The sequence below is a fragment of the Musa acuminata genome, chromosome BXJ1-8 (genome assembly GCF_036884655.1).
Source record: "Musa acuminata AAA Group cultivar baxijiao chromosome BXJ1-8, Cavendish_Baxijiao_AAA, whole genome shotgun sequence".
Taxonomy (NCBI): domain Eukaryota; kingdom Viridiplantae; phylum Streptophyta; class Magnoliopsida; order Zingiberales; family Musaceae; genus Musa; species Musa acuminata.
Window position 1 is genome coordinate 21,353,736 of NC_088334.1, and position 24,361 is coordinate 21,378,096.

The window sequence follows — 24,361 nt, forward strand, 5'->3', positions numbered from 1 at the left end:
CATGAGCATCCACAATCAAAATATTATTTTTGCTCCTAGCTTTCGATTGTAAAGATGTCTACAAGAATGGTGGGTTTGTTCTAGGTACCCATTTAGTTTTGGGTCCTCATGGTTGGATTTACCTATTTTAATTTTTGGCATTAAGATATTCATGGTTCCTTTAGGAACCCAAACCAATTTATGTGAGCTATACTTTTTGAATGGACATTTATATGCAAAATGATTATGTCTACCACAAAAATTATATTTGTTTTCAAGGAAAACATGTAATGTGGGTCCTTTAACAAAAATGGTTGGCTTTTGTTGAGTGTTACTCATGAAGCCAATTCCTTCTTTTCTACGAACATGATTCTTATCGGCAAGAATCATGTTTAAAGATTTGCTACTAATTTAAAATTTATCTAATGTTTGTTGTAAAAGTAAAATTTCCTTTTTAAGTGAGTTTAACTCTTCACACTTAGTGCAAGGAGTTAACATACAATTATCATGCTCATTTTTTAATTTTTTAAATTCACTAGCAAGAGAAGCATGATCCTTTTTTGACAACTTATATTTTTTACCAAATAGCTTACATTCATCAAATAAATCATGGAAAGCATCGAGCAATTCATTATAAGATAAATGAGATTCGATTGAGTTATTTACCTCATTGTTGAAAGTTATTAAGGCGTAGTTCGCCACCTCGCCTTTGTTGGTTTGTCCCTCATCTTCGGATGTACTCGATTTGTTCCATGTCGCCTTGAATGCTTTCTTCTTCTTTGACAGCTTCTTCAATTTATAGTAAGCTTTTGTATCATTTTTAAGTTTGTTTTTAGAATTAGTCTTTTTCATGAACTTTTTAATTTTTTTTTTATCAAAAGTCCTACGTCATCATCACTTTAGCTTTCGCTCAAGTGGTCTTCCATTATTTGAAGTGCCAAATCCTTCCTATTCCTTGGAAAGTAGTTCTCAAGTTTATCATGTGCTATACATGTCATGTCATTTGTCATCAAAGACCCGATAAGTTTTTCAAGTGAAAAGTTATTTAGGTCCTTTGCTTCTTATATTGTCGTTACTTTAGGATCTCAACATTTTGGAAGGGATCTTTATATCTTATTAACAAGTTCAAAATTAGAAAAATATTTATCAAGAGTTTTCAAGCCATTGACAACATTTGTAAAATGGGTGTACATGTCAATAATGGTTTCACTTAGCTTTATTCTAAACAGTTCAAAATCATACATCAAAAGATTATTTTAGTGTGTGCCAAATCTCATGTGTAGTTTCACAAATTGAAATACGATTAAACTTATTTTTATCTAAAATGTAAAATAGAGCATTTATATCTTTAGCATTTAAAGAAAAAATCTTCTTCTCCAAATCATTTCATTCATTCATTGGTGGAAGACTTTCGAAAACCGTTTTCAATAATATTCCATAAATTAAAATCCATAGAAAGCAAAAAACTCTTATTCGAGTTTTCCAATACGTGTAGTCTGTCTAATTGAACATAGGAGGACGAATGATAGAATGACCCTCTTGATTACTAGCAAAAGCCATCTTTCTTGGGTTTTAAACCAAATAGATATTCCTTTTATACATATTTCAAATTTCTTGACTTTTCATAACTTGAATTTTCTTTTTAAATTGAGATCATTTCCTATCATTCATTATTCTTGCTATTTACAAAAAAAGAGATTTGATTCATGGACTTTTGGTATTCACAACTTGATCTTTTATTTTTCGTGTGATGATCATGAATCCTTCCCCTTTCTAATTGTAAAAGTAGAGCTTTGATTCATGGACTTTTGGATTCATGACTTGATCATTCTTTCATTTGTATGATGGTTGAAATTTTTGCACAATTGATTTCCTATAATTCTCTTGAGTTTTCATGACTTGAGTATTTTCACTTTTTACAAAGAAGACTTATCAAAATGATTCATAATATTTCTGATTCATAACATGATATTTCAGATTCATGTGATGATTGAAATTTTTGCACCATTAAATTATTCTCCTCTTCTTTTTTTTTATGATGACAAAGGGGAGAAAGAGAAGTGCCATCTTGCACATCTCAAGAGAACCAAAAGGGTTAGCTTGCCCATCTCAAGAAGCAAAACTTATAAACATATACATATTAAAAGAGAAGCAAGAATTACTAGCTTGCACATTTCAACTAGAAGCAAATATTGCTAACTTTCATATCTCTAATACTTGCAAGATAGCATATTCTAAAGTGATGTAAAAATTGCCAAATTGCTACCTTACATATTTTAAAAATTATTAGCTGTATTTTTCTCCTTTTTTGTTGATGACAAAGGGAGAGAAGTAGTGATGAATGATTTGAAAATTTTAATGTTTTGATATCATGGATGCTATGCCTAAAGTGATGATGAATTGTTTTGGTATCATGCATGTTATAAGTGATGATAAGTTGTAATTGTGCAAGTTATACTTTGATGATTTGAAACTATGTTTAAATGATGACACACAATGTATGAAATTTTGAAATGATATATTGCATATGATCAAACCTGCTTCACTTGAATTCAAAGGTTATTATTCCTTTTGAATTCAAGTTTGCCTTATTTCGATATAGCATATAGATAGGGGAAGTTAAGGTTAACTCTATCATCAATTAGTTGTCATCATCAAAAAGGGGGAGATTGTTGAATCTCGGATTTTGATGATGAAATTAATTGATGAATTTATGATCTAATCCATGTTTAGAGAAAAGTGATGCAGGACTAACTACGATTATAAAAAAGCAAAATAATTAAAGTAATAGAATCAAAAGTTGGGTTGGAGTCATAGATTGGGTATCGGACCAAAAAAATCGGACATTGCACCAAAATCGAACGTTGTGGGAGTCAACAAGCCAATAGATCGAGCAATATGCTAAAGTTTCAGATGATGCATCAGAAGTTTGTTGGAAATTTGCTAGAAGTTCGTCAGAAGTTCGGATAAACAAATGATATGCCGGATAACTTAGCTTCTTATTTTGTCATTATTTATCTTAATTACCGTAGTTATATCATAATTTGAGTTAGATTTGGATGTAACCCTACTAACTCTATTAGGGGCCAATTGGGCCCAAATTAAGATAGAATTGGGCCTACCATTTGGCCCATTCGGTAACCTAGAGCCACATCATGTGGTGTACTACTAGGGTTGGTAGTGGAATTGCTTGAGGCTCGGCCTTCTAGAACTTGTTTGGGTGGTGGTATCGCCCAAAATTAGCGGTGGTACCACCGACAATTAATACTATTAGGCGATGGTACCACCCCGTTAGGTAGTGGTACCACCAGAGCCTAGTTTTCGAGGCTCTATTAGGTGATCGTACTACTCAGACTAGTGGTAGTACCACCAGTTGTCAAGGGAGTAGGCGTTGGTACTATCAGTACCTTAGAAACCTAGGATGAGATACTTTTTGGCTCCATTTTGAAGCCATTTGGGGTCTATAAATATCCCACACTTTCCTATTTGAAAAAGCATGAAAAGTGAACAAAAGACTTGAGATTCTGAGTTATAAAAGTCTTGAAAAAGTGCTAGGTGTCCTAATCTTCTTTCTTAAGATTTGTGATCATTCTAAAAGAGGTGTGAGACTTATAAAGGTTATCTCCTAAACTTGTGAAAGGGAGAAAGAGTTGTAAGAGGGTAGTTGATCTTCGCTTATTGAAAGAAGATCAATAGTAGAAGCTGGTGGTCTTGACAGAGGAGGAATTGAGAGTGGATGTAGGTCATAATAATTGAACCACTATAAATCTGGTGTGCTCTTTTCTTTTATTGTTCACCATTATTGCCTTCTTTTTTAATTTTCTACTACTTTTGCTTGCATTCTTAAGAATGTTTTTAAGTTTAAATGTATCTCCGTTATGGTCTTTATTGAATGTAATTCTTCAAAATCATCGAAAGTTTACGATAGCACAAATTCACCACCCCCCCCCTTAGTACCATTCATGATCCTAACACACACCATGTCTAACATGCAATTCCTCCTTTCGAATACACCATTTAGCTGAGGTGTATAAGGAGGTGCCTATTAGGATAGAATCCCATAGTCCTTGAGAAACTGGGTAAACTCTGTACTCCCCTCCTCGATCCGATCGAAGAGTCTTGATACTCTTTCCAATATAGTTCTCCACTTCATTCTTATACTCCTTGGATTTCTTAAAGGCTTCAGACTTGTATTTCATCAAGTACTTATATCCATACCTAGAGAAATTATCGGTAAAAGTAATAAAGTAGGAGTAACCACTTATAGCCTGAGTTGACATGGCTATCTCTCTAGTTCCACTAAATGGAGAGTTGGTGAGTTTTTTATGATGGCAAGGCTCGCAAGTTGCATATGACTCATAGTCGAATGGATCTAGGTATCTATCTTTTAGTAACTTTTTAATTCTTCCTTTATAGATATGACGTAGTCTACAATGCCACAGGTATGCATAGTTCACCTCATCTCATTTTCTCTAGGACATACTTATATTCATGATATACGGAGGAGGAGAGGGAGAGAGGAGAATAAGAGGAGATGGAGAGAGGAGAATAGGAGGAGAGAGAGAGAGAGAGAGAGAGAGAGAGAGAGAGGAGAATAGGAGGTGGTAGTAAAAAAAAACCTAGCCCATGGCCCTTTGGTTCCCTCCTATTTATAGAGGCCCTTTGTTAACTTAACCCTAATGGATCCTGCCATATTAGGTATTGAATCTCCATCCAACTACCCAACCCTCTAAGATTAGTGAGTCTCTACCCAATAATCTCTCATTAGCTCTTATTGGATCTCATCCATAGGATCCAATAATTGAGGGGCTTAATTGGATATTTAGTAAGATAGGGGCTCCAACGGATATCTTATATCCGAACCTCTACTCGTCGTAACACCTACAATATGTTTGTGACCCTTTAGGCCTAATATCAAGTTGGCCATGAGTCATACCTATCAGAACTTCTTCTGGCTTAGTGAATTATTATCCTTATAATAATTCATCCTTATAATAATTCACTCAATTCATCGACTACGGACGTAATAGGCCATTACGTTGTAATCCTTAGATGATACAAGATAATCAATTCATTGGACCTGTCTATCCTCAGTTACCATATATTTATAGTCCCCTATACATCTAATATCTCAAAGACCATATATCGGGCATGGTACTATCAGGCTCATACGGTTTCTACTCGAGTCTCGCTCTAATCGGATTCTCTCGTAGAACTCTTTCTCTTTCAATCCGAATGACCCTAGCTATGGATTTGTCTGAGCAAGAACACATAAGATATTCCTCTCATGACACCGGGAGTAGATGATCCTTTATCGATACTCAATAGCCCTCGTAAGGTTGGTTGCCACTCCCGATAACTAATTGTACTAGATCTGAACTTCTAGACCTATAAGTCTGGTATCAAAGAGTGGAGTACTCATACAGGATATCCTTGGTATCCCAAGTCTAAGGACTAGATACACCATTAGAACGACGAAATTGCTGTTCGACAATAAGACATGATCAACCATCCAATATTGCATGTGTAGATCATTTAGTGAACTCATTCTCCAATGAGCACTGGCACTATATTCTTAGTGTCCCCACACGAGTAACTATGAGACCAACCATCTCCATCATTTGGACGAGTATACAGTACATTAGTATGTTCAGTTATCTCGATGTCCCTCTTAAGTAAACTATGATTGGAATTATTTAGGGTCTGTGATTGAAGACAAATCAGTCTCATTATCATGATCTCATCACGATCTGATTCCTATTGCATAGATCCACGGACATCTAATATATATATATATATATATATATATATATATATATATATATATAAAGTGAGAAAATGTCATGATAATAATAAGCAAAAAGCTTATGTATTATATCACACGTGTTATGACTCACGTGATTGACTTGCAAACACCTATGACTAGCAATCTTGGCGTAAAAGAGAGTCTTGGATATCTCATATCGCTGAGTCCTTCCTTGTTTCTTAAATCATTTGCGGAGATGTAGGAGAATGGATCTGACATCTATTTCTCATGTTGTCTTTATAACTTAGGAGTCATGGAGCCCAACATGTAATGACGAGCATGAGTGGAGTCATCTATATATTTCACGTAGTGAGCGATCTCATTTTTGCTTGCCCCTTCCTCGGGTGTACGCATCACTGTATCAAGAATGTACACGATCTTCTCCTCCGTAAGAACGATTCTCAAGTTGCGGAGCCAATTTGTATAATTTGGACCAATGAGATGATTGACATCAAGTATGCCACGTAAGGGATTTGATAGCGATATTTTCTAAAAATAAACATGTAGCATAAACAAATAACATACATATTTAATAAAAAGTAAAAAATCAAGATAAGGACTTATATCTTAATCTATGTCTACTATTTTCTTGCGAAACACACAACTTCCTCCAGTATTTGAATCGGAGACTCTCGACAGATCTCTTGTGGGAATTAAGATCCAATCGACATCTTAATGTTATCTTGAGGGACTTGACCAATAATACTAAGCCCAAAAAGGCAGACAACTCTTATCGATCATAACCCTTTATGATTCCTGTCTTGTTTGACCTCTGAACCACTTTGGCCTTAAGGGATTCGACCAACCGTAATGTTCGGTTAAGTCATCACCATAGTTACAAGATGAGTCTAATTCGATGCTATGCCCTTGAGGGACTCGACCAAGCATATCACATCCTCAGTTTATTGTTGACATCTCTATGTTGTAGGTAAGATATCAAATTGTGATATAGGTGAGCCTAGAGGGACTTGACCAATTTAACCTACATCGGGAATCGATTTCTCCCTATGATGATAGAAGGTCATATGGGTCAATCTAATTACCTCATGTTTACTGACTTAATATTATTGAGAAAGTGGATTTTGATTTAGTTTCCTATGATGTGTCACACACACACACACACACACATAATATATCTACATCGTATGCAAATATATATATACATATCTAATAGGTGTATAAGCAATCCCACATCACATGAGCAATCACACCAGATGATCATGGACCATAGCCTAATGTGATCAGGCCCAAGCCAATGGGCCTAATCACTCACATCATGATTTATTGTGCTTCGGCGCATTTCCATGCCTTGTGACCATGCATCTTATCCTCGTCATTTTCGTTGGCATCTCGACGTATATCTATGCGTCACAATCGTTCGTCTCGACCTCATGGATCCGCTATCATTTCCATGCTCCCGCTATCATTTCGATGTCACTATGCCTTCTCATGCAGGCCCAATAATAAATGAGAAAAAATAGAGGCTTGCAATCCCCAATAATAATAATAATCATAATACACACATACATCACATTATACAGTCCATGATCATCCATCCACATCACATATTATATGTGTGTTGAATCTCGTATTTTGATGATGAAACTACTTGATATATGTTTATGATTTAATCTGCGTTTTGAGTGACGCAGGATGCTTTGATCAGGATGAGACAATTAAAGCAGGAAAATCATGTTGTGCCGGAGGAACATGTCAGAAGATTGGACGTCGGGCCGGTGGATCGGTCGACGTATCGACAGAAGGCTTCGGGCCGTGGACTCGGGCATCGGGCCAAGTAGAGCGGGTATTGTGCCAAGGATATCGGAGTTGCGGAGTCAACTGGCCGATTGGGCAATAGGCCGCAGGAGAGGACGATGCGCCGAAGAATCAGACGAAGCGTCGAGGGACCAATGACATGCCGGACAACTTGGTTAATTGCTTAGGATTAATTGTCTCGATCGAAGTTTTGTTTTAAGTGTGCAGGATTAACTACGATGAAAGATAGACAAGCAGCAGGAGTTGCGCCGGAGTCAAGTTCATGATCACGTTGGGAGTTCGAGAGTTCGACGGAAGTACGGACGGTCGTCGGAGGTTCTGCGAGAACAGATCCGAGAAGTCCAGAAGCTTGCCAAGCGAAGCTCGTCGGAACTTGCCAAGTGGATCGTCGCAAAGTCCAGGAGTTTGCCGGAAGTTCGCAGAAGCATCACCGAGGGTTCATCGGATGATCGACGGAAGTTCGCCGGAAACTCGACGGAAGAAGCGATTGACGTACCGAAGCAAAGCTGCAGAAATTGTCTTAGATTTAATCATAGTTAGCACGATGATTAAGTTAGAAATGGGAGGTGATCCCATTAGCTTAATCCTGGGGCAATTGGGCCCCTAAAGAACTCAAGTTGGGTCGAATGGTTCAACCCATTCGAACCCAAGTAGCTGTGGGAGGTGCAACCGCCCAGGCAGGGAGGTGCCACCGCCCAGGCTAAGTCTCCCAGCGAGACTGGGCGGTGCAACCGCCCCAGCCAAGAGGTGCAACCGCCCAGGGCTCAGTCTCCAAGCGAGACTGGGCGGTGCAACCTCCTCTGTCGAGAGGTAGCACCGCCAGAGCTCAAGTTCCGAGCTCTGGCAGGCGATGCAACCACCGAGCTCGGTCTTCGAGCTCTAGCAGAGAGCTGCAACCTCTCTGGACAGGAGATGCACCGCCTGAGCTCGGTCTTCGAGCTCTGGCAGAGAGGTGCAACCACCTCTGGCAGAGAGGTGCAACCACCTCTGGCAGAGAAGAGAAACTTCTCTGGTCAGGAGATGCACCGCCTGAGCTCGGTCTTCGAGCTCTGGCAGGAAGGTGCAACCACCCCTGACAGAGAAGGTGGAACCGTCCGAGCTCAGTCTTCGAGCTCTGCCAGGCGGTGCCACCTCTCCAGTCGAGAGGTGCAACCGCCTGAGCTCAGACTTCGAGCTCTGCCAGGCGGTGCCACCTCTCCAGTCAAGAGGTGCAACCGCCTGATCCCGGAATTCCGGGATTTGATCGTTTTGAGCTCGAAATTTGAATTGGGTTGGGGCCTATAAATACCCCACCCATTCAGCACTGAAAAGATACAGACCTACACCGAAATCTTGATCTTTTCTGTGATTCTAAGAGCTCAAAAGTGTTGTAAAGCCTTTAAGTCTCCTCCTTCTGTTCTTCAAGTTTTCAGTTGTAAAGTGAGGAGAGAAAGGTCTGTAAAGGTTGTCTCCTGAGCCTGTCAAAAGGAGAGAAACTGTAAAAGGGAAGTTTGGCCTTCGCCTATTGAAGGAAGGCCCCTAGTTGACGTCGGCAACCTCGTCGGTGGAGGAAGCCAAAAGTGGAGTAGGTCAAGGCTGACCGAACCACTCTAAATCTCTGGTTTGCGTTTATTTTTTAGCACTTTATCATTACTGCAAACCTCCTCCATTACTACTGCTCTCTGCGCTCTCACGAACAAGTTCTAAGTGCTGTTCTTCCGAATCTGCATTCAGACGTAAATTCGTATTTTCGTACATTACAGTTTACGTTTACGTTTGATTCTGCAGAACTGTCTTCCGTGCTTTTACGAAAGAGTTTCTTTGCAGTTTACACTTACATTTTGATCCTATTGATAACTGCAAACTGTCCTCTACAATTTTACGAACGAGTTTCAACATTTAGACGTAAAACTGCATTTAGACGTAAATCGGCTTTCCTCTCACAATCATCAGTTCTCAGTTCACGTTTACGTCTTGATTTCAACTGCATACTGCCTTCTGCGAGTATACAAACGAGTTTCAAAGTTTAGACGTAAATCTGCGTTTAGACGTAAATCTGCGTTTAGACGTAAAACTGCGTTTAGACGTAAATCTGAGTTTAGACGTAAACTGCGCTTAGACGCAAAACTGCGCTTAGACGCAAACTGTGTTTAGACGCAAACTGCGCTTAGACGCAAACTGCGCTTAGACGCAAACTGTGTTTAGACGCAAACTGCGCTTAGACGCAATCTGCGCTTAGACGCAAACTGCACTTAGATACAAACTGAGAATTAGCTTTTGCATCATAATAGCTTTTATTGAACGAACGTAGCTTTTGGTTTTTAATCGCTGTAAGATTTCCGCTGCACTAATTCACCCCCCCCCCTCTTAGTGCTCTCGATCCTAACAATTGGTATCAGAGCGGGGTATCTCTCATTTCGGATTTACACCCGAGAGAAATGGCTCTTCAAGAGGGCTTTTCGGTCTTTCGTCCACCGTTCTTTAACGGATTGGACTACACTTACTGGAAAACTCGAATGAGAGTTTTCTTGATTTCTCTAAATCTGGATTTATGGAATATCGTTGAAAATGGTTTTCAACTTCCCTCTAAACCGACGAACGAATGGTCGGATTTAGAGAAGAAGTATTTTTCTTTAAACGCAAAGGCTATGAATGCCTTATTTTGCGCTTTGGACAAAAATGAGTTCAATCGGGTTTCTTTGTGCGAAACGGCTTTCGATATTTGGCGCACTCTTGAAATCACGCATGAGGGAACTAGTAGAGTCAAAGACTCGAAAGTTAATATTTTACTGCATGATTTCGAGCTTTTTCATATGAAACCAAGCGAAACCATTATTGACATGTACACCCGTTTTACGGATGTCGTCAATGGTTTAAATTCACTTGGTAAAAGCTTTTCGGATTTTGAACTCGTTAACAAAGTTTTGCGCTCACTTTCTAAAACTTGGGATTCAAAAGTAACTGCTATTCAAGAATCGAAAAACTTGAACCAATTTCCACTTGAAGAACTAATTGGTTCATTGATCACATATGAAATGACGTGCAATGCACGTGAAGAACTTGAGAACCACCTTCCAAAGAACAGGAAGGATTTGGGACATAGAACATTTGAAGACCACTCGAGCATAAGCTCAAGTGATGGTGAACTTAAACTACAAATGAAACGAAAATTAAAAAGCAAAAAGAATCAAACTACTTGCTTTAAACGCAAGAAGAAGAACAAAAACTGGGATGAATCGAGCTCCTCCGAAGAAGAGAAAGTCAACAAAAGCAAGGCGGCAAACTACGCCTTAACAGCCTACAATGATGAGGTAATCGAAATCCCCCTAATTTATTTTGAAATTATTTGATGCTTTCATGATGTATCTTTCTCTTTTAGTTTAGAATTAATTTTCTTAAAAATTACATGTTAAAAAAAAAAAAAAAATTATTATGATCATACTAAGTAATTTCAAAAATGATAATATTGCATATTTTATGATAAACAAATAAAATGATCTTGATTGAAAATATGAAATCATGGTTAAGAAGTAATAATGTGCATTACGTTAATTTCCATTGTTATTTCTCGATTTTGATTAAAGATCATGTTTGATTTGAAGAAATGCATAATGATGAAATTAAATATTTCGATTGACAATTTCATGCATGAGATATACATGATGATTTTTGTGATTGATGGTTTTATGATGAAATTCATTCTACGATCCTAAACGTTGATGCATGTTTTCATTTGACATAAATGAAAAGGCATGCTAACATGAAATCGATCACTTAAGATGAAACACTTAAAAAAGGGGAGAAATATATGAATTGATGCTATAAACACTATGCTATGATTATCCCATGCTTGCATCACCAAGAAATATATGATTGCTATCATTGCTATATGCCCTGTATCAAGATATCAAACAAAATCTTGCTTCACAGTTTTACGCATTGATATCTTACCACATGATGAAATGCTACAATTGATGAACACTTGAAATGTAATCCTCTATCTTATTGATTTTTCAATAAATCTATGCTTGTCATACATGAATTTATTGAATGTAATTTTGAGGATGATTTCAGATTTGACAAATGCTTGATTCGTATTTACGATATAAGATACACTTTAAATATGAATCATGCATCAATCATGTTAAATGCTTCAATCATTTTCTATCTCTAGAGTTCTCGATTTTGATGAAATACAAGTGATAAATTCATTTATGATATCTTGTAAATCACTTGAATTATGAATGAGTTTTTTTTTGATGCGTTAAAAGAATCACTTAAAAAGAAAATGCTTTTCCCATCTGATCGAGATTAATGATTTCATGATATTTTGTGAATCTCGAAATTAATTTTAATGACTTGATTATGAATTTCAAGTTAATGATTTGATTTGAATCATAATCTTGATCTTGCAAAATTGAAGTCACAAATAATATCCTGTGGTATTCATGAATTGATACTCACAATATGAAAGCATTGATATTCATGACTTGAATTGGATTGAAACATTGTATGCTTAAATTAATCATTCTCCTATGTTTCAAAAATTTCTTAAATGCCTTATGTGATGATTGAAAACTAACTTGCTTTATGATGAATCACGAATCATAACTTGATCTATGATGCCTTGAAATGATTAAAATATTTAATACTTTTATGCTCTACCCCCTACTTTCTTCTTGTTTTCAATGATAAAATGGGGAGAAGTTTTGATCATGCATGGTAGGATATAATTTGACAAAATTGATACCATCATGATATGAAACATTTATGATGTGCAATTATGCATGCAATACTTGCTTTCTAATTATGATGTGATGTATTGCATATGATGTAAATCATGATCTAAAATGCTATGAGTGCCAAGTTACACATTTTGAGAAGAAATTGCTATATTGAAACATTAATGTAATTATGAATGGTGATATGATATCATGCATGTAATACTTCAACTTATGATAATGATGCATGCAATGATAAAATATTCATGATGAAAAATTGTCTTGACATTCATAACTTGATTATTCATCCTTTGTCATGATTTTGAAATCGTTGTAAAAGGAAAAAAGAAGTACAAAACTGTATTCTCTCTTCCTTTTTTACAATGACAAAGGGGGAGATAGCTAGCTTGTACAAGTCAAGAAGATGCAAAAACTTGACTGCTTGCTTGCCTATCTTAAGTAGCAAAGATTGCTAACTTGCTCATTTCAAGAAGAAAAATTGTCTTCTTGAACATCACTATCTTGAATATCTTAGTTGAAGCAAAACTTGCAATTTGCATATTGCAATAGGAAGCAAGAATCATGAGCTTACACAAGAAAGCTATCTTGTATTTGCTTTCGAAATTTTTGCTAGCTTATATATTGTGAAACTTGTATATCGTAAAAATTGCTAGCTTGTTGGTCTAAAGAGAAGCAAAAAGTTGCTATCTCAAAAGAGGCAAAAATGCTAACTTGCGCATCTAGCAAAGTGAGCAAAATTTTCAAGAAGCAAGAGTTGCCTTCTTGAACATCTCTAATTTGCTAGCTTACATGATGTAGAACTTGCTATCTTATATGCTATAAAACTTGCATATCTAAAACTTGATAGCATGAATGTTCTAAGCATGATGAAATACTTGCTAAATCTTCTAGCTCCAAAGATTGCATTATGATAAAACTTGATACTATGTTTTTCATGCAATGAATTGAACCAATATCACAAACACTTGATTGTGGTACTTCTCCTTTTTGTTGATGACAAAGGGGGAGAAGTATGTTGATGACATGACATGTGATGCATAAGTTTATGCATATGTTCATGTTGACGTGTTGCAAGTATTCATGATGAATATTGCAATGACTTGAATTCAGGTTGAATTCAAGGTTCTATCAATATGGCATATTGATAGAGGGAGTTTGTTTAAACTCCGGGAGTTAAGTTTAACTCCGTCATCAAGTTTGCAAGTATTCATGATGAATATTGCAATGACTTAAATTCAGGTTGAATTCAAGGTTCTATCAATATGGCATATTGATAGGGGGAGTTTGTTTAAACTCCGGGAGTTAAGTTTAACTCCGTCATCAAGTGGTTGTCATCATCAAAAAGGGGGAGATTGTTGAATCTCGTATTTTGATGATGAAACTACTTGATATATGTTTATGATTTAATCTGCATTTTGAGTGACGCAGGATGCTTTGATCAGGATGAGACAATTAAAGCAGGAAAATCATGTTGTGCCGGAGGAACATGTCAGAAGATTGGACGTCGGGCCGGTGGATCGGTCGACGTATCGACAGAAGGCTTCGGGCCGTGGACTCAGGCATCGGGCCAAGTAGAGCGGGTATTGTGCCAAGGATATCGGAGTTGCGGAGTCAACTGGCCGATTGGGCAATAGGCCGCAGGAGAGGACGATGCGCCGAAGAATCAGACGAAGCGTCGAGGGACCAATGACATGCTGGACAACTTGGTTAATTGCTTAGGATTAATTGTCTCGATCGAAGTTTTGTTTTAAGTGTGCAGGATTAACTACGATGAAAGATAGACAAGCAGCAGGAGTTGCGCCGGAGTCAAGTTCATGATCACGTTGGGAGTTCGAGAGTTCGACGGAAGTACGGACGGTCGTCGGAGGTTCTGCGAGAACAGATCCGAGAAGTCCAGAAGCTTGCCAAGCGAAGCTCGTCGGAACTCGCCAAGTGGATCGTTGCAAAGTCCAGGAGTTTGCCGGAAGTCCGCAGAAGCATCACCGAGGGTTCATCGGATGATCGACGGAAGTTCGCCGGAAACTCGCCGGAAGAAGCGATTGACGTACCGAAGCAAAGCTGCAGAAATTGTCTTAGATTTAATCGTAGTTAGCACGGTGATTAAGTTAGAAATGGGAGGTGATCCCATTAGCTTAATCCTGGGGCAATTGGGCCCCTGAAGAACTCAAGTTGGGTCGAATGGTTCAACCCATTCGAACCCAAGTAGCTGTGGGAGGTGCAACCGCCCAGGCAGGGAGGTGCCACCGCCCAGGCTAAGTCTCCCAGCGAGACTGGGCGATGCAACCGCCCCAGCCAAGAGGTGCAACCGCCCAGGGCTCAGTCTCCAAGCGAGACTGGGCGGTGCAACCTCCTCTGTCGAGAGGTAGCACCGCCAGAGCTCAAGTTCCGAGCTCTGGCAGGCGATGCAACCACCGAGCTCGGTCTTCGAGCTCTAGCAGAGAGCTGCAACCTCTCTGGACAGGAGATGCACCGCCTGAGCTCGGTCTTCGAGCTCTGGCAGAGTGGTGCAACCACCTCTGGCAGAGAGGTGCAACCACCTCTGGCAGAGAGGTGCAACCACCTCTGGCAGAGAAGAGAAACTTCTCTGGTCAGGAGATGCACCGCCTGAGCTCGGTCTTCGAGCTCTGGCAGGAAGGTGCAACCACCCCTGACAGAGAAGGTGGAACCGTCCGAGCTCAGTCTTCGAGCTCTGCCAGGCGGTGCCACCTCTCCAGTCGAGAGGTGCAACCGCCTGAGCTCAGACTTCGAGCTCTGCCAGGCGGTGCCACCTCTCCAGTCAAGAGGTGCAACCGCCTGATCTCGGAATTCCGGGATTTGATCGTTTTGAGCTCGAAATTTGAATTGGGTTGGGGCCTATAAATACCCCACCCATTCAGCACTGAAAAGATACAGACCTACACCGAAATCTTAATCTTTTCTGTGATTCTAAGAGCTCAAAAGTGTTGTAAAGCCTTTAAGTCTCCTCCTTCTGTTCTTCAAGTTTTCAGTTGTAAAGTGAGGAGAGAAAGGTCTGTAAAGGTTGTCTCCTGAGCCTGTCAAAAGGAGAGAAACTGTAAAAGGGAAGTTTGGCCTTCGCCTATTGAAGGAAGGCCCCTAGTTGACGTCGGCAACCTCGTCGGTGGAGGAAGCCAAAAGTGGAGTAGGTCAAGGCTGACCGAACCACTCTAAATCTCTGGTTTGCGTTTATTTTTTAGCACTTTATCATTACTGCAAACCTCCTCCATTACTACTGCTCTCTGCGCTCTCACGAACAAGTTCTAAGTGCTGTTCTTCCGAATCTGCATTCAGACGTAAATTCGTATTTTCGTACATTACAGTTTACGTTTACGTTTGATTCTGCAGAACTGTCTTCCGTGCTTTTACGAAAGAGTTTCTTTGCAGTTTACACTTACATTTTGATCCTATTGATAACTGCAAACTGTCCTCTACAATTTTACGAACGAGTTTCAACATTTAGACGTAAAACTGCATTTAGACGTAAATCGGCTTTCCTCTCACAATCATCAGTTCTCAGTTCACGTTTACGTCTTGATTTCAACTGCATACTGCCTTCTGCGAGTATACAAACGAGTTTCAAAGTTTAGACGTAAATCTGCGTTTAGACGTAAATCTGCGTTTAGACGTAAAACTGCGTTTAGACGTAAATCTGAGTTTAGACGTAAACTGTGCTTAGACGCAAAACTGCGCTTAGACGCAAACTGTGTTTAGACGCAAACTGCGCTTAGACGCAAACTGCGCTTAGACGCAAACTGTGTTTAGACGCAAACTGCGCTTAGACGCAATCTGCGCTTAGACGCAAACTGCACTTAGATACAAACTGAGAATTAGCTTTTGCATCATAATAGCTTTTATTGAACGAACGCAGCTTTTGGTTTTTAATCGCTGTAAGATTTCCGCTGCACTAATTCACCCCCCCCCCTCTTAGTGCTCTCGATCCTAACAATGTGTACATCATTATTAGGACTACTAGATAATAATAATAATAATTAATTAAACTATTGACCTTGGGGGGCCCTATGCGGTTAGGAAACATTGGCCACAGGATTGCCTTAGGCAGCTAGGGATCCCTACTCCCCAAGGTTACCTCTACAGCTAGGAAATCCAAGCCGCAAGGTGAGCATGGGCAACCAGGAAACCTTGGCCACTAACATGCCCCATGCGGCCAAGAGTCCTGGCCACCTAGGCAACCCTTGTAGCTAGGAAACCTTGGTTGCTAAGGTGACCCCTATAGCCAGGAAACCTTGGCAGCCAAAGGTACCTATAGGGAAATCTATTAGTGACATCACATGTATAGCAGAAGAACAAAAAAATGAAATTCCTAGATTTCCCAAAAAGGTATTCATCGTCATGTGAAGATTGATGCATAAAATCTACAAAATCGAAAACTACGTATGTGAAAGATTATGCTTTACCTAGGGAGATCTTATGTCCCTGAATCACTACAGATTTATAGGAGAGGATGAAGGAGGTCAAGCGTCCTCCTCTCTAGTGGTGATCCATAAAGTAGGGCTACAACGACACTCCTCGAATCGTAGCTCACATCTCTATACCTGTTATCTGAGAAGGAGAAGGGAAGAGGAGAATAGGAGGTGGCAACCATGAAACCTCTAGTCTATGTGTGTTTACTTCCCTCCTATTTATAGAGGCCCCGTGTCAACTTAACCCTAGTGGATCCTACCCTATTGGATATTGGATCGTTATCCAATTACCTAAGCCTCTTAGATTAGTGGATCTCTATCCAATAATCTCTCATTGGCTTTTATTAGATCTCATACATAGGATCCAATATTTCAAGGGCTTATTGGATATCTAATAAGATAGAGGCTCCGGCGGATATCCCATATCAGATCCTTTACTGGTCGCAATGCCTACCATATGTGTGTGACTCTCTAGGCCCAATATCGAGCTAGCTAGCCGTAAGGCATACCTGTCATAACTCCTTTTGGCTCAGTGAATTCTTATCTCCATAATAATTCACTCAACTCATCAACTACGGACGTATTAGGTCATTATGCCGTAGTCCCTAGACAATATAGGGGAATCCAATTCATTGGACATGTCTGTCCTTAATTATCATACATTTATAGTAACTCATCCATCTAATACTCTAGAGACCATATATCGGGCATGGTACTATCAGGCCCATACAATTTCTTCTCGAGTCTTGCTCTAATCAGATTCTTCTGAAGAACTTTTTCTCTCTCAATCCGATTAACCCTAGCCAGATATTTATCTAAGCAAGAATACATAGAATATTTCTCTCATGACACCGAGAGTGGATGATTCTCTATCGATACTTAATAGTCCTCGTAAGGTTTGCTGCTACTCCCGATGATCGACTGTACTAGATTTGAAACTTCTAAGCCTATAAGTCTGATATCAAAGAGTAGAGTACTTATACAAGACATCCTTGGTGTCTCAAGTCTAAGGACCAGATACACCACTAGGATGACAGAATCACTGTCTGACAATAAGGCATCATGAATCATCCAACATTCCATAAGCAGATCAATTAGTGAACTAATTCTCCAATGAATACCTGCATTATATCCCTAGTGTCCCCACACAAGCAACTATGAGACTAGCTGCATCCATCATATGGATGAGTATATAGTACACAAATATGCCCGGTTATCTCGATGTCCCTCTCGAGTAACATATGACCAAGATTATTTAGGGTCTGTGTTTAAAAGTGAATCAGTCTCATTATCTTGATCTCAACATGATCTGATTCCCATTGCATAGATATATATATATATATACATATGTATATATGTATATATATATATGTATGTATATGTATATATATGTATGTATATGTATATATGTATATGTGTGTGTATATGTATATATATGTATACATATATATACATATACACACACATATACATATATACATATACATACATATTTATATATATACATACATATATATACATATATACATATGTATATATAAATATATATATATATACATATATACATATGTATATATAAATAAATATATATATACATATATATATATATATATATATATATATATATATATATATATATATATATATATATATATATGTGTGTGTGTGTGTGTATATATGTATATATATATATACATATATACACATATATGTTGAATTTCAGATTTTGATGATGAAGTCAATTGATGGGTTAATTGATATAATCCATATTATTGAGTTAAGTGTGTAGGATTAACTACGATAGCTTGAAGATATAAAGCAAGTCTACTAGAGTCAAGTTCGATGGGTGTTCGAGAGTCCGCCGAAAGTCCGAAGAATCGTCGGAAGTACTGCTGGAACCAACCGAGAAGGAATCAAGGATTTGTCAAAGTTTTCGGAAGTCCGCCGAAGAGATCGTTGGAGGTTCGTGGAGATCACCGAGAAGGTTTGGCTACTTGCCAAAGACTCGCTAAACTCGCCACAAGACCGGGAGCTTACTAGGAGTCTGCCGGAAGAAATCTGAGGGTGTATCGAAAGTCCGCCAGAAGTTCGTCAGAAAGCTCATCGGAAGGAAACTCAACGTTGCCAGTTAAAAACCTACTTAGGACTATGTCTTAATTTCGTAGTTTGCTTGTAATTAGGGTTAGGATTAAGGATTAATCCTATAACCTGGTTAGGGGCCAAATAGGCCCTAATATAGACTGGTTTGGGCCAAATTAGGAGCCCAACCAATGACCTGTAAGACCGAGTGGTGGCATCGCCCAGAACCCAAAAGGTTGGGTGGTGGTACGGTCGGACTGGGCAGTGGCACCGCCCAGCACCCGGCCGGACTGGGCGATGGCACCGCTCAGAACCCGAGAGTTCCAGCGGTGGCATCGCCAGTACACTGTTAGTGTCAGACACTAACAGGCGGTGGCATCGCCAGCACCGAGAAACCCAAAAGCAATTCAATTTGGAGCCCAAATTTGAATCCTCTTGGGGCCTATAAATACCCCTCAATTCTCAACGGAGAAGACACCTTTTTGAGAAGTTAGAAATTGAGAAAAAGCTTTAGAAAAGTCTTGTTTTCAATAGCTTAAGTGTTCACCTCCCTCTTTCTCCTTGAAAAATCTGTAAGAGTGTGAACTACTTATAAAAAGGTTGTAAGAGGGGTATTTGGTCCTTCCCCTTCAAAATGATTTGCTAATGGAAGTTGGGAGCCTCATCGAAGAAAGCTTCGCAAGTGGATGTAGGTCATTTGACCGAACCACTTTACATTATGGTGTTCCTTAAATGTGTGTGTGAGTGTTTAATTTTCTGAATCACTTATGTTCTTAGTAGCAAACTATTCGGTTTTCTTCTCCCTACTCTTGACTTCCTTTACTCGAGCTATTTTCACTAAGTCATCCTTCATCGAATCAAAATCTATACACATTTACGAAATCGATTTCAAACTTACGAGTTTTAATCCGCTGCACTAATTCACCCCCCTTCTTAGTACCACTCCGATCCTAACAATTGGTATCAGAGCGAGGCTCACTCTCATATTTGGTTTAATACCCAAGAGAGATGGCTTACCCCGACATGCAATAGGGTCACTCTATTACACGTCCGCCTATGCTTAATGGGTCGGATTACACATATTAGAAGACTCGTATGAGGATCTTCCATTTTTCCATGGATTTTGAGCTTTGGAATATTGTCGAAAATGGATTTTAAAAATCTTCTCTTCCGATGAGCGAATGGGATGAATTAGAGAAGAAGGTTTTTGCTTTAAACGCAAAGGCTATGAATGTCTTGTTTTGTGCACTTGACAAAAATGAATTTAATCGTGTTTCGATTTATGGTTTGACTTTTTATATTTGGAAAACTCTTGAGGTCACTCATGAAGGCACTAGCCAAGTGAAAGAGTCCAAAATTAATATTCTTGTGCATTCTTATGAACTTTTCCGGATGAAACCAAGTGAGTCCATCGGAGACATGTACACCCGTTTCACGGATGTCATCAATGGACTCAAAGCTCTTGGTAAAGTTTTTTCTAACTTTGAACTAGTAACTAAAATTTTAAGATCCCTTCCAAAGAGTTGGGATCCAAAAGTTACGGCCATTCAAGAGGCCAAGGACCTTAAAATATTTCCTCTTGAAGAACTTATTAGGTCTCTTATGACCTATGAAATGACGTACCATGCTTATAAAGAGCTCGAGAATCCCCTTCCAAAGAATAGGAAGGATATGACACTTAGAATACAAAAAAACCACTTGAAAGGAACATTAAGTGATGAGGACAATGACGATGATATTGCACTTTTAACTCAAAAATTTTAAAAATTTATAAGAAAGAACAAATTTAAAAATGACACCAAAAATAAACTTGAACATAAATAGGACCAAGTAATATGCTACGAATGCAAGAAGCCGGGGCACTTCAAAAATGAATACCCCTAAGCCAAGAAGAAGCAACCAAAGAAGAACAAAGCTTTAAAAGCGACTTGGGACAACTCAAGTGATTCCGAGAATGAAGAAGCTAGCAACAAAGAGGAGGAAAACTTTGCGCTAATGGCTTTAGGAGGAGAGGTATCTGATTTAATTAATGAAGATTTATCTTTCGATGAACTTTCTATCGCTTTTCATGAATTATTTGATGAGTGTAGAATTATTAGTAAGAAGTTCAATCTATTAAAGAAAGAGCATGCCTTACTACAAAATAAGCTTGATAATCTTCAAACTCCTCTATGCACTAAGTGTGAACACTTAGAAGCAATAAAAGATGAGAATTTACTACTTAAAGATAGAAGTGTCACGTTGCAAAGGCTTGGACATGATCTTTGCAAACAAGGGTCACGTTGCAAATAGAAGTGGAATTGGTTTTGTAAGAGAATCTTATCAAAATCCTACCACCTTCATTAAAGGACCCACATTACATGTTTCACCTCATTTGAAATGCAACTTTTGTTGTAAATCTGGATATGTTGTTTACAAATGTCCATTTAAGAAAATTAGTCCACATAAGTTGATATAAGTTCCTAAAGGAACTATAAATAATTCAATGATGAATGACAAAATTAGTAGATCAATTTTTGATGCACCCAAAATCAAATGGGTACCTAAAAACCATCCTCTTTTGTAGACAAACTCACAAGCTAGGAGCAAGAGATGGTATCTTGATAGTGGATGCTCAAGGCACATGACCGGAGATCCATCTTATTTCTCTATGCTCACTAGCAAAGAAGAAGGGTATGTCATCTTCGGAGACAACAACAAATGTAAAATCATTGGCAAGGGAACCATATGTAACAAATCAAGTTTTTCAATTGATGATGTGTTGCTAGTTGATGGATTGAAACATAATCTCTCAAGCATTAGTCAATTATGCGATAAAGGTTACATCATTAGATTTGAATCTAATATGTGCATTATTGAAAAACCAAACAATAATATAGCAATGATTGCCTTAAAATAAAATAATGTCTACACCATCAACCTTGATGAACTTAATAATGAAATATGCTTTACCGTTTTAAATGATAATGCTTAGCTTTGGCATAGGAGATTAGGCCATACAAGTATGAAACTAATATATAAGATTTTATCTAGAAAGTTAGTACGAGGGATTCCCAATATGAAGTTTGTTAAGGACAAAGTGTGTGATGCTTGTCAACTAAGAAAATAAATAAAAATAGTTTCAAACCAAAAAATCAAATTAGCACCACTAGACCATTGTAATTAATCCATTTGGACTTATTTGGACTAATGGACACAACGAGTCTAGGAGAAAGTAAATATGCCTTCGTAATTGTAGATGACTATAGTAGATACACTTGGACCTATTTCTTGGTTCACAAAAGTGATTGTTTCAAATATTTCTCTAAATTCTGTAAACTTACTCAAAACGAAAAAGGCTTCATGATTTTATCAATTCGGAGTGATCACGGTGGCGAATTTTAAAACCATGACTTCCAAAGTTTTTGTGAATCAAATGAATATAATCACAACTTTTCCACTCCGAAAAATCCTTAACAAAATGGGATAGTTGAAAGAAAAAAGAGAAATTTACAAGAAATGGAAAGAACCATGTTAAATGAACATAGTCTACCTAGGTATTTTTGGGTCAAAGCTGTTAATACGACTTGCTATGTCATGAATAGGATTCTAATAAGACCATCTCTATCAAAAACTCCCTATGAATTATGGAACAACAAAAAACCAAATGTTTCTTATTTTAAAGTTTTAGGTTACAAATGCTTTATTTTGAATGAAAAGGATGCCTTAGGAAAATTTGATGCTAAATCCGATGAAGGTATCTTTCTTAGTTACTCTTCCATTTCTAAGGCTTTTTATGTTTTTAATAAAAGAACCTTAGTTATAGAAGAGTGTTAGGACTCTAGCTAGGAGAGTCCTAATTGAGAGGGACATTCATGTAAAACCTAGCTAAGCCGACCCCTATTAAAGAGGTGAAGTGGCCGGCTAGGGTTAGGAGGTTATTTCTTAGAGAAGAATAAGGAGTTGTAAAGGACTAGGAGTCTTGAGTAGGAGTCATATTAGGAGTTGTTTAGAAGTAGGAGTCTTAAGTAGGAGTCCTATTAGGAGTTGTTTAGAAGTAGGAGTCTTAAGTAAGAGTCCTATTAGGAGTTAGGGTTTAGAAGCCCTATAAATAGTCATGTATTTCACCTCTTTTCATAAGCAATAGATGAATCTTTTCTGCAGCCTTTGAGCAGCAACTTGGAGGGAGGAACCCTTATAGAGTTCCAAGGAAGCCGATCCCCTAAAGAGATCAACCCCAAGTTTAGAATCTGCAAGGGTTCTAACACCTGGTATCAGAGCAGTGTTCTTGGCATCTTGCTGCCCTTCCATAGCCATCCATCAACCCTCCACAACTGCCCAAAGCAATTCCCACAATTGCTTAAGAGATCATTGCCAAATTCCGCCGTCATCTCCACCACCACTGATCATCCTTTGATCTCCCCGTGAATTGCAACAGGTTCTGGTTTTCTACCTTACTGCTGCTGCAATTTAGTTATCCTTATTTGAAAATCCCAAAAAAATTATTCCTATATTGCTGCATAAACTTTTCGTGATAAAGTTTTCATCTCTACGACGAAAGATACATTGCAGAATTCCAACCGTATAGCACCGTCTGTTTGATCTTGCTACAATGATTTTTCTACCCAAATCTCTATGAAATTTTTATGATATCTTTGACACTTCCTAACAGCAGATTTTCCTTTGGTTTTGTCAAAAAATTCTCAATATAAACTATTGATATTTTACATCTAATCTGCTATACTTGAAAATCTGCGCTGTAAAATTTCTGCCGCATTTTTGATCTTGATACTACGTTGTTTCTATCCAAATCTCTACAAAATTTTTATGATAGCTTTGACACTTCCTAAAAGTGGATTTCCCTTTGGTTTCATCAAAAAATTCTCAATATAAACCACTGATCTTTTACGTCCAATCTGCTATACTTAAAAATCTATGCTACAGAAAATTTCAGCCGCATATTGTTGCCTTAACCCATCTATTTGCAATCTTTTTGAATGAAATTTCTTATACACTTCATAGATCATCTTGGCTTCCATCTAAGATTGGTTTATTAAGAAAATTCATCTCTAAAAATGATTTTATGTTGCTACAAATTTTCGTCATAACCCGCTGAAATTTTTCGACGAGAATTATGCAATCGCAACTTGCACCAATTTCCTTTCTGTTATACTGCCGAAATTTTCTTGATTAAATTAGATATCCTTGCTGTCATATAAACTGTGATTTTGCTATCAATTCCCTCCTCAATTCTCTCAAGTTTTTGGTGGAAATTACGTCGAGAAACCGTTTTTTCTTCGACGACAATTCTACTCTTACAAGACAGCACATACTTGCTGTAACTTCCACTGATTTATATCAAACCTTTGCTACCATCTACCACAGATCCAAAACATTCATCCACAGCCCTAAAACTCCACCAAACCATACCCTCAAACTGCACCCAAAATAGACACAAAACAATCCTAAACCGTAGCCTAAATCCACCAATCCACCAACCCTTTTGACCATCACCTCTCTCAACCAATACATGCCTTTAACCCGACAACAAAAGAGAGATCTTAACACCACAGATTTGGCAGCATATACTATGGCATCTGAGG